Below are 19,587 nucleotides of genomic sequence, written 5' to 3' on the forward strand. Positions count from 1 at the left end.
GTTTTGCATGTTGAAGACAGAAGCAAAGTAAAACCTGCAAGAAGCATGAGACAAGACTTTTTTCACCTTCAAAGAGGGATGGGTTTCTTTTAACTCCAGGTGCTAGGCACTGAAACAACAGGTAAAACTGCAACCACATGAACTTCTGAGACGTGATGCCTGCAGGCAACTCCCTCAGAACTGTCATCCTCCCCTACCCCCGGAGCCTGCAGAAAAGAGGAATCTTTCAGCATGAGATAAGAGTCAGCAAATTAAAGCTCTCACGGACCAAAGGAAAATAAAGCAAACTCTACCACGGGACTCGCATTAAGCCTTTTTTCCCCTCTTGTTATCAGAGGAACTAGCCCGAATATCTATAGTGATCATAATTGTTATGCTACCATGTAGAAAGGAAAGCTTTTGTAGTGAAATCATAGCTGAAGCCACTTAGTGATTAGCAGCGAAAAAATGGCACTTTCAACTCCATCCAAATATTCAATAGCATCACTGCAATGTGCCTCCTAATTTAGACCCAGCCCATCTTGCAAGAACAAAATCCAGATTGAAAGTTGTTTCCTTGCAAAAGCACAGTGAAGTCCAAGAATAAATCTAATGTGGGGCTAGCGAGACTGTACCCCTAATTTTTCCACTTGATGTCTGTCTAGTGCAATACATGAACTCCCACACTCTCAGCACTGTCCTGTGGCTAGCCTCTCCATTCAGGTCAGGGCTGGATCTCTCCCTGTATCGGCCAAACCTCAGGGTGATGAAGGCATATATAATAATCACCAAATACACACCTAACAAAATAAACCAAGGGGGTAATTCAAAGAACTAGTTAGAAAAAGTTTATTAATGGCCTCTCTATGAAGTGGCCTTTAGGGATATGAAACAGAATAATTGCACTGTGAAATCAAAGAGGCAATATTGATTTACATGCAGGTTCATTTTTTATAATTTAATTTTAATTTCTTAAATCAGTTGCATCCTCTCTGTTGTGCCAGATCCAATAAACAATAAATTGTTATCAGATGTTTATTGTTGTTACTCACAAGGCTTGGGTACTGGGACATATCAAGACATATATATATAAAACTCACCTTTTGGTTGCATACTTCAGCTGGCACTGCACCAGCTCTCTAGGGCAGCTCAATGTATCATTACACTCTTAGTATCCCAATGGGTTTTAATTGTCATAATTTAACTTACCTACTCAAGCCAGAAACAGCTGTGAAATAAATTATTTTTCTAATCCAAGTAAAAAATATAAGAAGTGTATTTTGCTATCATTTTGCTTTTTTCCTGTGTTACTAGAGGGATATGTATTACCTCTATTTTCACATCTGGAATTTACTGTAATATAAAATCCTACTGAATTGTTCTCCTTGCTGCCAAAGAAAGCATCATATAATTAGTACTGCAATTGTTGCTGATTTTAGGACCATGCAGGTGCGAGAGAGAAGGTAAAGATAAGAGAGTGTATTTTCAGATTACATCTGAGAAAACAAAAGTAATCATCATATAAATGAGTGTATTTTTCTCAGTTGTCAGTTAAAAGTCCCCATGTGTTAACAAATGGAAAATAACACATTCATTGCAGCCAATCTAAAATAATCCCAGTGTGAAGAATGCCAGCAGCAGACCTGCCAAGACATGCAGCGTCTCAGTGTGACCATGCAGACTTCATTGGTCACAAGCAGAGAAGAGCGCATGATTACATTTAAATGCTGATAGGGCTGCCAGCACTGCTATACCTGGGAATCACAGTTTATACTACAAAATAGCAGAATGTCACACGTGCACTTTGACAGGTGCTCACTTGAATGTTTGAAAGCTTATGAAGCTAAATCATTAAGCTGCTGGAAAAATGGTGTATGTCTTGAGTCTTGACATATGGAATAGCTTTTCCACTGCCTCTCTCTCTCAAATTCAAAGTAATTTGAAAAATTATATGTCTTCTCTTGATCTTTAATATACTCATTTGTCCCATGATCTCATCACGCTTGTATTTGTTGATTGAGGAAGCTTGATGGTATGAATTAAATAGTAATTGCTCACAGAACAGGAACTGCTAGAAAAAGTTTTCAGCTCGTTGAAATGCACAGATCTGTATCCCAGGAGTGTCTTACTAGAAACATCTTCGTTATGTTCATGGCTTAACTGTGTTTTACACTTTCCCAATTAATAAGATTGCATAACCCCTGAGGTTTATGTGCAAGTAGGATTTGTCAGTAAGTTTTGAAATCAGGATACTCAAGAAAAGTAACTACTTTGGCTAATAAATCCCTCAAGTAACAATTAGTATTATCAATGTTTTATACATAGTTTATGATTCCAGTAGTATTGCCAAATGTCTTCTTTTATGCATTGAGCCAGATACACTCATAAGGTTTAATTTCTAGGAACACAGAAATTTTCCCTGCCTACTGAAAATGCAACCAACAGGTTTTTTTGACAGTTAAGGCTGTCCCCCTCACAGGAGTGACTACTGCTTCTTGCCACTGCACTGACAGTGCAACAAGGCTGCCAAGCCCAACCCCAGAGCTTCATCCCAAGGCCGCTGCAGTGAAGAAGAAACTGTTCTGGATGCAGACCCAGGAGATTTTAAAATGTAGGTAAAAGAGAAAAGGAAAAAAAAAAAGGGGGGGGCGGGAGGCGCGGAAAACCTTTTACATCCTTTATTGCTTATTGCTTCTCTATACACCATATGCTAGGCTTCTGGCTGTGAGGCTGTCACAAATACTGTGACCAATCAGCTCAATCAGGTAAAGACCGACTAACATAATTTCTCCTCTTCTCTGAGGGCAGCAGGTCTGCAGTGAACGTAACAGAGGCCAACGGTATGCCTGTGGTTTGGGTGACAGTTAAGATAAGGCTTTTGGTTTTTTTTAAGTCCTATTATCCACCACCTAAGGAGAACACTGCTTAGAAAACCATAAAATGAAGGAACCTGATTTCAACCCGTTTTGTCATTATGCCACACATGCTACAGGCTGATTCCATTTAATAATTTACTCAGTGGTTGCATGAAGTGTATTTCCCAGTGCATTGCAAACTGTACACCTGAAGTTTGGAGTTGTCACAGGCTCCACTCCAGCATTTATGAATATTTGACCTTGAGCAAGGTAAAGTGGTAAAGAGATACTGTACTTCTGTCTGCAAATCCAGATTTTCATGTTTTTCCTGTATAGTAACTCAAATACCTCCAGCAGAATTGGTAAGGCAGTATTAACAGTAGAACCACAGAATTGTCTGGGTTGGAAGGGACCTTTAAATATCTTCTCCACCCCCCCTGCCATAGGCAGGGCCATCTTTCACTAGCTCAGGTTGCTCGAAGCGCCATCCAACTTGAGGCTTTGAACAACCTGATCTGAGGAAGGAATTAATAATAGAAAAGGCACCATCCATAACTTCTCTGCAGTAGACGCTGCAGCCCTTTGCTTATAGTAGAATTTATGAGAATCTGTCATAGCTTGAGTGAAGCATTTTAGAATGTACTCAGTCAAGAACTGAGATGGTTTTGGTTTATATTAAAGGGATACCATCAAGGAAAAACAGCACGATTGGTTTTTTTCCTCCTGTGTTTACAGCATTTTCTCCTTGCACCTCACTCAGTTTGGATAGTGAACCTTGACTATTCACTGTTATATTTCAACTTTGCTTTCTGTCCTTTTTGCTTTTTCTTTTTTCATTTTTCTGTGTGTGTCCTTTTCCACTAGCACAATGCCACCAGGAATCCAAAACTCTGGGAGACTGTTTAAACCTCAAAGCAAAGACAAGTGCTGTAACCCTTTCAGCAGTGAAAGCATTTCTATTTAGGTTAGGGGTTTGGGTTTTTTTGTTTCTAAAACTTGCCTTTTCTTGAAAAAACCCTACCCATCTGTGGCTTAAACTGATTGACAGTCCTCTGAAAATCACCATTCATGGCAGCGTAGCTGATGAGCCAGTTGCTATCCTTCAGGTTTTCTGGGTTTTACACCAATATCACAATTGTATATGCCTCTTAATTAGCTGCAGCTTTATAAAAATTTCTAGTGGCACAGTTTAAGACATACTAGATGCACCTGAAGGGAAAAAAAATAATCAAGAGAATCTGTCATACAATATTCTGAATGCCAGTTTTACAGACTCAGCAGCAGCTTATCAGCTAAGGATTGCAATGCTGCTTTTGTTATCAGCTGTATTTTAGAAATAATAAAAATGGGCAAAATAAAATGAAACCAAATAACCAGTAAATATATATTTTTTGCTATTTGTGTTAAATAATATATATATGTTGACCAGACAGATACAGTGCAAAACAGATTCTGAAGATAAAAATGAAGTTCCTGAATATTCAGACCTTTGAGTCTACTGCATCTTGTCTTTTGAGGCATCTCATTCCCAGATAAGAAAATAGATCTGGATCTCTTGGGCGGGAAAACACAAGCAAAGTAGAATTGTCTCTTTTAACTAAAAACACACATTGCTTCAGGTTTATAGATATCTTTCTTCTATGTCTCTTGAGAGCCAATAAATATTCATGGATCAGTATTGTATTAATTAGCTTAACTTGTAATTGAAAATATATTTGGGGAATTTATAATGTGATCTTGGGAACGTTTTTTAAAAAAAAAATCCATAAATATTTTTTTCTGTAAATTCATTTCAGTTTGATACCGGGGCTTTTTGCCATGTTTTGCAAATGCAAAATCTACTGACCTGACTTGAAAGGCTTGAAATCAAGGCCAGAGGTGTTTTCTGAGGTACTTTGGACAAGGTGCAGCCAGATGGCAAAAGGGTAAGACTCTGAGCTGCTGAGATACTGAAGCAATCTGCTGTTTCAGGAAATACACTTTTTAAATTTACGAGAATGTTCTTAAGGGACCACTGAAATAAGCATAAACCCCATGAGCTAATATCCACAACATCTCAAACACACATATTTAAAAAAGATGCTATTAGCTAACTTAGCACATTAGTTCTTATTTCTCTTACTGACTGGTCTTTCGTATTAGTGATTACATTTAGCAACAACGTGACGCTGTGTCCAGTCTAGGAATCTGTGTAATTGGGTAAAAATTATTGATAGTGAGATCTTATTCCAATTAGGTAGATACAGCACAGGACTGACCATATCAGCATAATGTGTTCAGGAACGTTTCAAGGACGCTTGGCACCCTGAAGCACACATGCATACTCATGGATATAGGAATTTCCTCCCTCATAAAACTTTAGTCCTTCCAATGAAATGAAGACCAACTTTGAATTAACATTAAATTAAATATAAATATCAAAGCCATTCATATAATGGCAATATTAAGAGTCCTATAACCTTGTTTGTTCAACTTGCATATGAAGAAGTATTTTCTATTTATACTTTATTAAATATCCATTTAATAAACCTGGTTGTAACAAAAACATGCCATAGAACACAAAGGATGACAAAATGTAGCTTTTGGAAATCCATTGAATGCATTTCTGAACTTTTTCATTTCAACATCAATGTTTTAATATTTCATGAGATTTAATATCATTTCATCTCCTTGAAAGAAAGAGAGAAAACAAAACCACTGGAGGTTGGTTAGCATCTGAATTTTCTTGATTTGGAACTATTTTGCATTAGTTGCTCAATATGATGGGGTTAATAGACAGAGATTTTAGAAATTCATAAACCTGTAATAATATCACAACATTTCAAACAACACTTCTAAGCATGTTTGAAATCTTCCCGTAGCCGTATTCGTATCATATCCAGAACTGTGCTATTAATAAACATATTTCAGTCCTAAGTAACTTCAGACATTTAATAGTAGTGTGAAAATTACATACTCTTAGTTTCCTAAAGCTAACTTGCATCCAAAACTCCCTGCAGGGAGTAAAGCCTGACCCAGCAAAGCCCCAACCTTTGACAGAGCTTCAAACAAAACAATTCCTTCTCTAACAAAATCATAGTTTCTGAAACACTATACAGGAGAGACAAAACTTTCTGATCATAAATCACACTGCAAAGAGGTATAAACTTGTGATACAACGTGCCGTACATATTGGAAAAGTGAAGGGAAGAGGAGGAGCTGTGAGAGATGCTCACAGGTGAGCTGTGACAGCAGTTTCCTGGGGGACTACTAATACCATTGAGGGATAACACTGCCTGGACCTGCTGGTGACTTTGTGGTGGGCCAGCAACACTGACTTTGGAAGCCCCTCCAGCCTTACTGTCTGCCACAGACCCTGTGCTCTGGATTGCACGGCACACCGCATTACTGCTAGGAGAGCACAGCCTTGCAGTAAATCACATAATATGGTCAGAGCGCATGTACTACGATGAGTGGTGCGTGCCTGGCAAGCGGCTCAGGAGCTGCAGGTTGGCCACTGCTGCCTGTGGCAGCTACTGAGCTTGTCTACGTCAAACTGGAAGGGTCACTGTGAACCTTTGTGTAGTCCAACATATGCTGTTGGCAGGTTTTTTTGCTTATGCTGATAGAGAAACGGTTTCTAGAATATTTCTTAGTGAACTGAAATAGTAAATGCCTCCGAATACGATTTTGAAGTGTTTCTGGAGTGACCTCTGCAGAATACACGAGCATGTAGCACTGATAGCAGCGTTTGTATGCTCAATCAGAACAGCACGCACCAGTACAGATTGCAGAAAGTATCAGCCCCAGCCTGTTTCCCCTCTTCTCTTCCTATGTGCATTCAAGCCTGGGAACCCTACTGCGTGTATTTGATCTATCAAAATACTTTAATAAAAGCAAATCATAAAGGTTGTTCCATTTCCACACAGTTTTGCTGCACTCCACGTGTTGAAGGCGTGGCTGTTTGCTAACACATCTCCCTCCCGGAACCATGCACCAAAGAGGCCACAAATAACACATGGCTGCCAGCCCCTGTCATGGGAAAGCCAGGAGAAGGGTGGGCTACCAGCCAGGGGGGCAGCAGCAGCCAACCTACCCCGCCAGGTACAATGGTGCATAGGACAGGGCGGCTTTGAGACAAACCATTTCCATCTCTAGCTCACCACGTAACAGTGAATTTACCTAGCACACTAGATAAGACCAAAGTTAGGCAGGGATGAAGTCTAGACGCGTTGGTCTGGAGTACTGACCATTTCCATTGCTTTTGATCAAGGGATTCATCAATAATTTGTGCTTAGTCAGCATCTGAGATGCAATGATATTTTCCTTTACTGGGGACATAACTATAGCAGCAGCTCTGACTGAGAAATGAAATCGTATCTACAAGGTACCACACACTCAAATAACTGTTATTTTGACAGAGTGGCCCAGAGTCTCATCTCATTTCTCGAGAGAAAGGCTGTATTATTTCATAAAAGAACTCCCACAAAACCTATTTATGTCAAAGTAAGATCATAATACAGACTTGCAGTCAAAGATGATCAAAATTTCTCCCTCAAAAAAAAATTCTGCATTCTATTTGCATCTTAAGAAATGTGCCAGTCCTGGGGTCAAAATTTCAAAGTTAGCCGTTTGTAAGGGAATATTTATTTCTTTATTCTTGACGTATTAACAATTAAAACTTGGCTTCCGACATTTTCAAAGCTGGAGATAAATTTATTTTATTTCTGCCTTAACAGCGTAAAGGAATGGGTGCAATGCTATCGCACCATAAACGTACGCAGCAAAGGCAATACTAGCCCATGCTTTTCCTGGTGACTTTCAACCAGCTGAATGAAGAATTAGGTCAGAAGAAATGCATCTCTCTCCTCTGCATCCAAGAGAAGAGAGATGTGATAACTAGTATTGCTCCAAATTCCTTCATCCATTTAAATCTTTAACTCTTTCAAATTTTGATAAGAATTATGCACGCATGGCAGTGATAACTGGGAGACTGCATTAGATTTTCATTAGCTGTAATTCCCTTGTAAGACCTAGAATCTCACTAAGCAAGACACTCTTTCATATCACAAATGAGAAAACCTAGAAAGGCTCAGAAGTTCACAATGCTTAATCCACCCCAGAGATGGTCTTGTACTACAGACACAAACATTAGAAAAAACATTGGCTTTCACTGACGTAGGACTCAGCTATTAAACTGAAAAACTGGGCTACAAGGCTTTCAGGAACAGACCATTAGAAAGTGATGTTTTTGTTATTTCCTGCTGGGCCAGGAATACTACAAAGCGTAAGATGAATAAGCAGAATAATACAAAAACACAAGAACCACTTGGCCTTTGAACATCACACCCAGGTGCGCAGCAGAAACAAATGGTACAGCCTGTGCCTTGAGGGGGAAGGCAATGAAAACAGTAGCCTGGATTCCAGTGTGCATTCTGAATGAAACTGGGGTTTCCTTGTGTATCCAGAACAGCTTTATCCGTCTACTCTTTACCTAAAAATTGAGCAAATTCTGATTGCCATGTTCTATGTGGGAACTCAATAATGGCACTGTAAGCATTTTCTAAGATGACATGCTGTGTATTGCACAGCTCAGTTCTCATGAAACATTTGTAAGCTGTTGATAGAAAATACATCTTGAGAAAATATACCGGTTTCTTTAAAAGAAAACACAATTTTACTTCCACTCTGTGACCCCTGTTGTTAGAATATTGTGTGCCAAGTTTGGCAGTTACCAGTTCATTGCTAATGTTTACAGGAATAAAAGGCAGATCTACTACTACTAGTGGTCAGCAGCAGGATTCCCAAGATCCGTATATCCATATTGTAAGTCTTTATGGTAAAAGATAAAAATAAGACTGCAAATGTTATGTCAGAAAAGCAGCAGAACTAAAGAGAACAAGTAGTTTCTTATTTGAAAAATCTTTCTCTGTCTAAAAGAAGTTGACTTCACTTATTAAGAATTTTTTACAAATCACAACAAACGCTATATGGTTTGCTAATATATGACGTGCACTGGTATTTTAGCACTATCATTTTATGCTTTGCAATATACTTTAAGCAGATGATTTGAACCATCCTAGTTTCTATTTGTCCTACTTGTAACTATTCATTTTTTATCAATTAGTAAGTATTGCACACATTTCTACAGTCTTGATGATGAATCCTAGAATATCTGATCTTGTTCTGACAGAAAACTAAATCAAAATAGCGAATAAACATGAGCTCGTCTCTTGCTGTTTATCCTTTCTCTACAAAAGCTGTACCTCTGGCTCGTGCTCTCCCTGGCGCATGCAACTCAGCCTGTCTGTCACTTGGCCTGGTGTTTGCTGGGGTGACTTTTTTCCTAGTTCCCCACTGCAGAGCTAGGATCAGCAAGCAGGGGGGTGACCTGAGCATCCCAGGAGCTGTGACTTCTGAGAAGGGACATCGCAGCGAGTTCCTTTCCTACTAACTGGAGCATTTCTGCCCCTTGGTCCTGAATTAGTTGTAAGACCTCCCTGCCCACCACGCTGCCCAAGTGTCTCACATTACAAACTTGCAAGGCAGTCAGGTTTGTCAGAAGACTCCCAGTTTTTTTGGAAAACCAGTTTGGGATCAGATTAATGACAGCACAATCTCCTAAAGGGAGCAGCAGAAACTCAGTATGGACTACAGCTAGGATGGCCCCAGCTGGGAATCTTGTCCTTAATACTTGATATGTATAGAGTACACGGTCTCATGGCCAGGGACGTTAATCCCCATCTGTCAGGACGGAGCGGTGCTTGCTCTCAAGTTGGCTGGCCCCGTGCCCCAGAGCACAGGTGCCCGGCAGTAACGAGTTTGTGGCCAGCCTGCAAAACACAGCAAGCAGCATTGCTTCTGCAGGAGGTTCTGCTTGCACGCCAGCACTGAAAAACCAGCCAGAGAGAAACTAAGGTAAAGTAAATAGTACAGGAGATGGTGTAAATTCTTCATTTGGTGTATAGTTCTCAGCAAAAGTTAGACAATGGTTGTGGGCTCTTAAACCTAAAAAAGGATGCTAAGTACTGGCTTTTGCTAAGAAACACCAGCTTTTATTTAAATACACGTGCCAGCAACCTGTGAAATGGGTTAGGGACAGAACTGCCATCTGGCCACAGGCAGTCCTTGGGTTTGCCCTTGTGTGCCTGGGCTGTCAGCAGCGGCTGCGTGTGCACCTCTCCTCTTCAGCAGAACAGCACACCGCAGCAGACTCGTTCGCGAGATCAGTGGGACAACTACAGATGTGCCTGCCACTTGTCAGGAGTTCAAGCACTGGTGTTAGTAACACCATCAGTGCATCACTTCCTCAGAGCTGGTTCTCCCCAGGGTGTGAAGATACCCTAATTGGGACCAATTTGATGGCAATGTTACCTTGCTAGTTATTAACTGTTTTCCCTAAAGTTTCAGTATCTGTCAGAAAGTACTATATCATTATTCCCTATCTGTAGAAATAGCTATATTTTAATAATTGTAGGGCAGATTACAGTGGAATGATTTTTGTCTAGTCTAGAGCACTGAAACAATGGTATTGTTCTATAGTGAAATGCATTCCAATAAAAATAAAGTAGGTCTTTAAAAAAAAAAAAAAGTGTCTGAGTTTTTCTGACAGTAACTGACCACCTTTGCTAAGTTTTGTAGCACAGACTTTAATGTTCCTCTCTACACATGTAGGTTATTCCTTTTGGACTGTGTTCTTAGAACCAATCTATCACGGGACCGCATCTAAGGTTTACAATTTTAAGGCAGTGACTGTATGACTACCTTCATGAACTTGCAGGAATGACTTTGATCTTTCCCAGTGGCTTTTTTTTTTCCTCCCCACTTCCCATTTATTAGAGATTGTGAATATAACATATAAGCAAGGTGTTTATCTTAGCCTTGTTTTAACTTTTCCACAAGTATGTTTATTGTGCAACCCCATGGCAATTTGTTTAGTAAATGCATATTTCTTTTGAGCACCAGAATGTTTCCTATGACTTAGTATCCTGTATACCAAGGTAGCACAGGGATAGTCTTGTTCTTGAAATCTCAGAATTAGCTCTTGCTGAAACACATGCTGAGTTTTAAGGTCAGGGTGCTAAATATCTCTTTTAAGATGTTGACAAAGTAGGGAGTATTAACAGGGACAAACCTTCCTTTAAAGTCCTGCCTGTTTTCACAGGTGCTTTCCTGCAAAAGTAACTTTATTCTTTCCCCTTCCATGAAATTTCCTGATCTTTGTTTTAACACCTCTCCAGAGCTTTTAGGGTCACAGGACCACACTGTTGAGCTTCCCCACAATAATTCTAGGAATAGCTCCAAGATATGAATCATTATCTCCTGCCTTGATCATCAGATGCTTATACAGCCTGTGTTATGCCCCATCTGGATAACTGTAATTCATACATTCAGGGGCCTTCCTGCTATTTCCCTGGAGCTGCCTGTAGCTTGTGCACAACTCTGTTGCCAATACAGTAACCAGAGCCAAAATCTCAGTGTGAACTCGGCGCTGAAAGAGGTTCATTGCCTTGTAATGAAGTAGAGGATCCAGTTCTAAGTCTCACGCAGTGTTGCCCTACCACATACATGAAAGTTGGTTTGTTCACATTCCCTGTGGTTTTCCCATCGTCCTAGGTGAGGAAATGCAGGCTTCTTTGCCAGTCAGAGCTACAAAACAGATATTATTACTCCTTGTTATTTCCCAAACTTACTATCTAGCCTTGTTAATACTGTCTGAACGCCTATGCCTCACTGTTCCACAGTATGGGTCTGATTTCAGCCCTACGCTTCACGGAGCACTGATTTATTCAGACAGAGGGGGCTACAAGAGGGCAAGAACACACACTTCTTAATACTACAGGACACCTGTTTGCCCTCACCTGCCAAAAATCATTTTGTTCACGAACACTTCTGGTTGCCACCAAGGCAGATTGAATTACAGCAGGTGCCTGGGAAACCCAGGAACTTTTTGGGGATAGAAGTCCATGTAACAGGAAAGCACTTACTGTGTTTGAAGCCAGTTTATACTTGGAAAGACTGGTGGGGACAAAATGAGCCACGAGGAAAGGAGCCTAATGGAGCTTGTGAAAGACACATTCCCACAGGGACTGAGCCACCAGCTGCATGCAACTTGGTGGAAACAGGATATCAGATGCCCTGCCTGCTTGGGAGAAGGCTGAAATGAAGTTTCTGTGTCTGAATATGGGGAATAAAGCAATGTTGTGGCAACAAGTGCTGTGTGGGTTGGTGAGAAGCAGGCGTGGTGGATCTGTGGCTGGTGCTGCACTGCCATACCCTGTGCTTGTCTACCAGCACCAGCTAGTGGTGCTCTTCACAGTGTTTTGATGCATCTAAAAAAATATGGAAAATATATATTTCCTCATTCTCACGAACACTAGACTCAAATACCCGCAGGTTCCTTCAGAAGATAACTGGTTCAGACCACTGCCTGAAAATCCACTGTCACAAAAAACCCACAAAACACCCCAAATTCCCCCCAACATTATCGTTGCCAGTTGTAGCTCTCCTCTAGATCTAAAAAAAAAGACATAATTGATGACATCTACCATGGTAAGTGGAAGTAGCATTTGCAGGCACGACTTAAATATCAGGGGAATGACATCCAGCGAGGTGCAGATTGCTTTCATGAAGGCTGCTTTTAGATAGAATAACTTGCACAATGGGGACTGTGCTGATGATGAGGATCTCCTTGATTGACAAAATACATTCACAAAATAATTGAGATGTATACAGTGATCAAAGGGAATAAACCTAGAACCCCAGAAGAATAATAATGTGTAGGATCTAAAGGACCTAAGTACAATGAACCAATACAGTTACCATATATTTTGAACAATCAGCTTAAAAGTAGGTGGCATAAGAAATTTTACTTTTCATTTTTAAAAACATTTTAGTATGTGACCAAATATATACGTTGGTACATACCAAGCCTGTAAAAAAAAGCCCTTCATATGTTAGCTGTAAAATTACAATTGTTTAAACTGGATACATAGTTAATAATTCTACTTATTCTAGAGCATATCAAAATCTTATTGTTACAGTCTCTGTGGATCATAGAGGCTGAGGAAACATTTTCCTTGAAAATTTCAGTTTTGTGAAAATAAATCCTTATCTTAACTTTATTTCCACATTTTTGGTAATTTTAAAAAGGAAAGTATCCTTAAAAAACCCCAACCTTCTATTTTATAAGGGACTATTCTGCACTTTTTCCTAACATCCATTATCAAAGGCCAAGAAAATATAATATCAAAAAATAAACTTTCAAACCAGTTCCATAACGATTTCATAACAGGTGTATTTTTTTCCCCCAATTTGTTACTCTTGGCAATTTTTAAATCCAAGTTATTCATCTTTCTCAAATATATGTGTGTTTAAGCATTAATACATGAGTAACCTCACCAGAGCGTCAAAGAAACCACTGGTGTGAGTAAAGCTCATGACATGCCTACACGTTCACAGGATGAGGGATCTGGCTGTCTTTTGCTGCATCTGCACTCTGGTTCGCTGCTGTACAGCTCTTCAGAGATGCAGTACCATATCTGATGGCTTGGTCAGAAGTGCCGTGCATGTGCCATTTATTTTTAGCAGAGTATCAAAGTTTGTGGTCTGAATCAGAAATGCAGAGTTCGTTTAACTCCCGTTGACTTTGGCTGGGGCTACAAAGCACAGAGCAGCACTTCAGGACAATCAGGCTCTTTGTTTAGTTTCTCTTTAAAATGGTACTGTACAACCTGGGTAAATTATGTGTCTCCTGTCAAATCTCAGAGTGGAAGAACTACATGCACCTAGGACTCGTGTACTGTAATAAAGAGAAGGATGTAACACATAAAGAAACCTTCCTGGGACAGTTTACAGCATGTAGTGGTTTTTAGCTGTCATATAGAATTTAATAGGCAATTATACCACAGAATTAGATGTTAAAATACTTTTAAAAACATTGATAAAAAAATAACATTTTTGTTAAATTATACAACCCTGAAGAATAATAGAACCCAATTTAAATGCATACATGAAATTTTCAAGGGACTTCCATGTGCCAGGAAAAGTAATAATAGAAAACAGGTGAAAACAGGTGCAAAAGAGGTTGAACTGGATTTACAAAAGTGAATTTAATGAACAAGAGCTAGATAACTCAGTATGAATGTAGGTATATGGTGAATTCCTTCCATGAAGATGGCGAATCATCATTTAGCTAATAATATATAGTATTCAACAGTAAAAGATAATAATTACTATCTATGATTAATCTGAAGCAATAGGTGATAGTAATTATCTATGATTAGCTATTACTAATGACCTATTTGACCTTTGGGTTTCTGTAGATGCCAATCGCTTCTTTACTTACATATCTTTAATCTCTGCTTCTACCACCCAAAATGTTATAGCCTGGATGTAGTGATTTTCTTTTAGTTATCAATAGATCTTCTGGCCTCCCTCAAATTTTAATAGCAACCATAATAATGGCATTAGAATTTACTTAATAAAATGGCAATTTGAGGCTTAGTATTTTTTTGCCAAAGGAGCCTCTCTTATCTATAAGCTTTGAAGAGGAGAAACAGGGCAGAGTTTTTAGCTGGGCTTTAATTCCAAATCATTTAAAATAATGATATTTTTTCAGATCCAAGAAGAAAAATCCCTTAAATCTTTAGGGAAATGGGATTAAGCCAAGGTACTTCAAGTGATATCTGCCTTGAAGTAATAGGAGCTTTCCTGATAGCCCGAGATTAGAAGGGACAAAAGAGCAGAGCCTGTTCTCAGGTTGGGAAGAATAAGAGGCAGGAGAGATAAGTACTTATTCATTACACAAGAGGCAGCACTTAATACGATTTTTGGAAATCAGAGAAGGGCTTGAGAATCCCTAGTCACTGACTAAATTACTTAGGAAGATGATGTTTCTTCAATACATAATTGGAAAAAACTGAAGGAGAGAGAGCTTGAGTGGATATTAATACTAAAAGTATGATTTGTTAACCAAAACACCCAGTTATTTCAGTGATGGACAAAAAAGAAATGTAAAAATCTCCAGCTATAAAATACAGAGGGACGCTTAGTGTCACTCCAGGACAGAGCCTGAGTATGGACCCTGTACACAGAAGCCTTCAAATGTGAGCCTCAAGGTTAAAGCAGCTACTGCTGTACCAGTATCAGATACTTAATTGCAATGCCAAAGGATCTCCTTCATCAACTGCTTAAATGAAGGTCAAGAAACAGTTCATCAGTAACACCAACTTTTTTGTGTTTTTAACAAGGGTATTACAATCAGCCGTCCACCTTTCCTCAGCAGAAGTGGAGACACTAATAAGTGTGTCACTCATACCTGTGCTTCCCAAAGAAACATGCAACCTTATTTTAACACCTAAATTTATTTATCTTTATGGAGATGAATGCAGGAAGCTTTCTGGAACCAGGGGCCACTTGTAAACATTGTTCTAAGATCTGGGTGATATTTCAGTAATGAAAGTTTCAGAGGTTTGAGGAGTTGAGACACTGAAACTGTTCTGTTGGACACTAACAGAAGTCCTGCAACAGTTTCAGATCTTTTCAAAACCTTTCCTACAAAACTTCGGATGGAGTTGGGGCAGGGGGGATTGTGGGTTTTTTGTTTTTCTTAAATGCCTAGCAAATACCTGAGAGTGACATTTAGTTTAAGAATGAAATTGAAAAACTTGCAAAAAAGAACAGATAGGTTGATATCATTGGATGGTCACAATTTGAGAGAGGAGCTAACTAGGTGTGAGTTCTAGACTCAGTTGCATGACTTAGAGTTAATAATAGCTTGCACTTGCTAGCAAAAGCTGAGACCAAATCTGTAGGGGCTGTGATGCACAGGGGTAGAATTTCCCTCCTCTACCAGGCAGGCCCACTGCACCCTGCAAGGGCTTATTTGCAGAAGAAAGCAGATGGTGTTTGCAGTGCTGCATTCCAGCTGGGATTTTGCCAGGGGAGGGCAGCTTTAATTTTTGTCCCCTTTTCACCATGACAACTTCCCCAGTCTGGCTTTCATCACTTGTTTTTTGTTGCAGTGTTAGCTAGAGGAGGATTACAGCGCAGCAACGTTGACTTCTGGTGCTACAGTTGTTCTTCGGGTGAACACAGAATTTTGCTTGCTAAGCTAGGAACTAACCATAGAAGACACAAGAGATGCGATTTATTGTTCATTTAAAAAACAAAATAACCAACTGAAACTAAAAGATGAAGCAACTGAGATCAGATGAGCTTGACAACTTGCTTATTCAAATTATTGTCATAATTAATGTCAGGACCAAAATCAGCTGCCTTGTGAACCATCTTGGCTGATTCCAGAAAGCCTCCCCTTAGAAGAAACTTAATCGTTCTGCATTTCTAAGACAGTTTCCTGATGTACAGAACAGAGGTAATACTGCTGCCCTACATATAGCTATACATGCATTACGACCAGTGTATGCGATAAAAATAATTTCCCTGATTTAGAGAGGCAGAAACTGAGAAAGAGAGGTTAAGTGAAATATATTTTCTTTGCAGATTGCCTAACGTGTTTTGGCGAGTCTGCTGGAGTGAGCACAGCCTGCCTGCAAAAGATTGCATGGGAGTTTGACTCCAGCCATTCCAGCACTCTGTGAATAGACCTAACATTGCAGGCTGGATAACTGGGGAATTTTGTTGCTGTTCACTTTAAAGTGTATCCCTTTGTCACCCATCACTTCAAGAACTACTTATTTCATGAAATGAGCTTTTCTAGTGTCAATCCTTCCAGCTAAACAAAAAAGGAGATGAAAAAAGGAGTATTTCAAAGTCTGTTCTTCGTATATGAACAAATGATGTGGAGTGAAATATGCTATTCTTCAAGCTCGAGAGGTGAATTGGTATCCAGCTAGGACTGAAGCAGCCCTTAACAATAATACCTGATAGTTCTCATTACACTGCAAATGAAAGTGTTTCACAAGGATCACTTGAAAGGCTCAAGTAAGATATATTGTTAGATTTTTCTATTTGGAAGACTAGTGGGATAAGAAACAGATTAAACTACCAGAACCTGTTTAAGGGACTAAATTTCACAAGCACAAATGAGCTGGATGAGCCAAAATAACCTCTGTCTGTCCTGTTTTCCCATACTTGGAGACCAAACAGTTCTTTAATTCTGAATGACATTTGTTTAGGCAAGAAGCAAGCACTCCAGAGTGCAGCCCAGGCAGGAGAGCCCCAGGCATGTTTCCAGCACGGGTGGCCCCAGACCGGCTTCTGTGCAGGGCTCCCATCCTGGTGCTGAGCCTGGGCAGGGGCAGTGCGGCAGCCCCCAGGTTTCAGGAAGGTGTCGAGGAGTACGGTGGGGCCAGGGCCAGAGCGGCCCTTTGAGCATAGGAGGCAGCAGGTGGGGGTTCAGCCCCCCCCCCTGCACCCACTGACCTCCCACGCACAGGGGTTTCTGCAATGATCCCCAAGAGAAGGAGAGATCCAAGCACTACAGATCTGACTACCGCTTTAGAGATATTTTTTTTCTTGTAATCGCTTGACCAGTTTCTTGTCTCTTTAGATGGAGTTTTACATGTTTTACCTAGGACGCCAGAACAGAACAATCTGCCTCCCTCGTGACTACCAATGAGCAGGAAGACAAAGAAATCACAGGAGAATCCGTTTTGCATCTCTAACAGGCCTTTGGAGCTTAGCAAGCAGATTATTGGCTGGTGTCTGCAGGGAACCTTCTCAGCAAGTCCTTCACAAAATGCAACCCACAGAACAAAGTTTGTCGACTTTAATTTGCATGCAGTCAGGCTCTCCTGGCCCTGCAGAAAAAATTTACAACCTTTTTCTTTCTCTTCCCCATCCCCTCCAGCTCCCCCAACACCAGATCATCAATATAAAGATACATTTCTACGTGCTGCCCTTCTAAGCACCCTCAGCCTAGACTGTACTCATGAAAGAGAGCAGGAATCCATTTGGCCTTTGGACTCATTGCCAGCTGGAGCTGTAGTGTTGGTGAACATCCTGAGAGCTCTTCAACCATCAGCTGTGATCCAACACCACCAATACCATCCATTTTAAGAAAGTGCATACAGCTCTAGAACTACTTTGAAAGCACCCTTTTTGTTAAATAAATTAAATGTACTGGGAGACACCAAAAAAGCATTTGTTTGGAGAAGCCAGGTGTTAAGAAAGCAGAAACCAGGTTTTAATGGAACAAAAAATGCTACTGAAATGCTTAATTTGACATTGCTTCAAATTGTTTTAACATGAATCATCTAGCCATTGTATGTGAAAAATAGAGATATCTCTTTTTGCTTTTAAACTAAACAGCGACGAGCAAACTAGTTTAATGTCACTTGATTTATTGCTTGAATAGAAACTAAGCAGGAAGAATAATTAATCCTCTTTGCCAAGCAGAACACATAAAATCTTAATAATTCTTTAAATGGCATTTATTGCTGAAAGAAAAGTGTTTTGGTGCTTCTAAATGGAAGGAGAGGCACGGAGATGACATTTTTGCATTTTATGCCATACTTAACAGCATCAGCTCATGGCTTAGAGATTACTACCTCTGTGTTTGCTTTGAATTAGAATCTCAGTAAAAGCTCAAGCTTCAGTCTTTCGGGAATGCCAGTGTAGTTTAAATGACATTATGCAGAGGATAGAGGGCAAGGGAGGCTACATGGTAGCTATCTCAGGGATGATAAAACAGGGGGATCTTCACAGAGAAAATAGGAGGAAACAACACCATGAGGTAATAGCAAATGTGCTAGATCTTTCTCCAGGAGGATCTGGAGGATATTTAATGCCTCTCCTTCTAGATGATAGAATTTGGAATGGATCAATGTTTCTTTTATTATTTAAATGACATTGTTATAGCTCTAGCAAAAAAGTTGTTTGACAACTGTTTTCATACAGTCAGTGGCTGGAGCCCTGCTTTGGCAGGTGGTCAATGCCAAGTAGGGGCTTCTGGGGTGGCCTTTGAAATGCTCAGGACAGTTTCTGGCTCTAGAACAGGACTCACTCTGTTTTTCCCATTCAGGAAAGTGTGCGGCAAAAGGAGCAGCCACCAGCACTGGGGCTAAGCTCACTGCACCAGGGAGTCCCGAGGGAACAGCAGCCCTTTCATCCTGCCGTCTTGTTCAACAACTCTCTCCTGTTACAACTAAAGGAGTGGCTGAAACACTTTTATATAAATTTTATAATTATGAGTTTATCTGAGTAATAAGAACTTCACATCAGTGGAAGCCAAGTCAAGCTGCACCTGGCCTTCTGCCTGGACCAATGAAAAGCACACCTGGTCAAGGTGGGCTCCATAACACAAAGTATAAAGGGATGATACTAGTCCTCCACCCCAAGAAAGAATGAAATCAACACCCTGCATTACCACATCTAGCACATTTAACTCAGCATGAACACTGCCAGGACTTGGAGTAGATAAGAAGAGCTTTAGCCGAGGTGGTGGCTTTTATTAGAGCTTCTACTTCCCCTGTTTACTCCTTTTGAACTTGATCATAGTTGCAAGGTTGAAACATATACGAACATGAGTAGCTCAAGTCACTTCTGAGAATTGAATATGAAGTCTCAAGTCACTTCAGCATCTTAAAAAATGTTATCCTCTGCTTCGCAGCTCTGCTCATGTAAAGAAGAGTATGTAACAAGGATAACTTCATCCCTGTAAGTCACAATCCTCTTAGGATAGATCCATCTTTTTCTTGATGCAGACATATCCAATTTCAAAGCTCAGGTCTTTTATCACTCACATGGTATCTGTGAGACTTAGATAAGCTTAATGAAAAATTCTGTAATACATAGTAATCAATATTTTCCA

This window comes from Falco naumanni, chromosome 8 (genome assembly GCF_017639655.2).
Source record: "Falco naumanni isolate bFalNau1 chromosome 8, bFalNau1.pat, whole genome shotgun sequence".
Classification (NCBI taxonomy): domain Eukaryota; kingdom Metazoa; phylum Chordata; class Aves; order Falconiformes; family Falconidae; genus Falco; species Falco naumanni.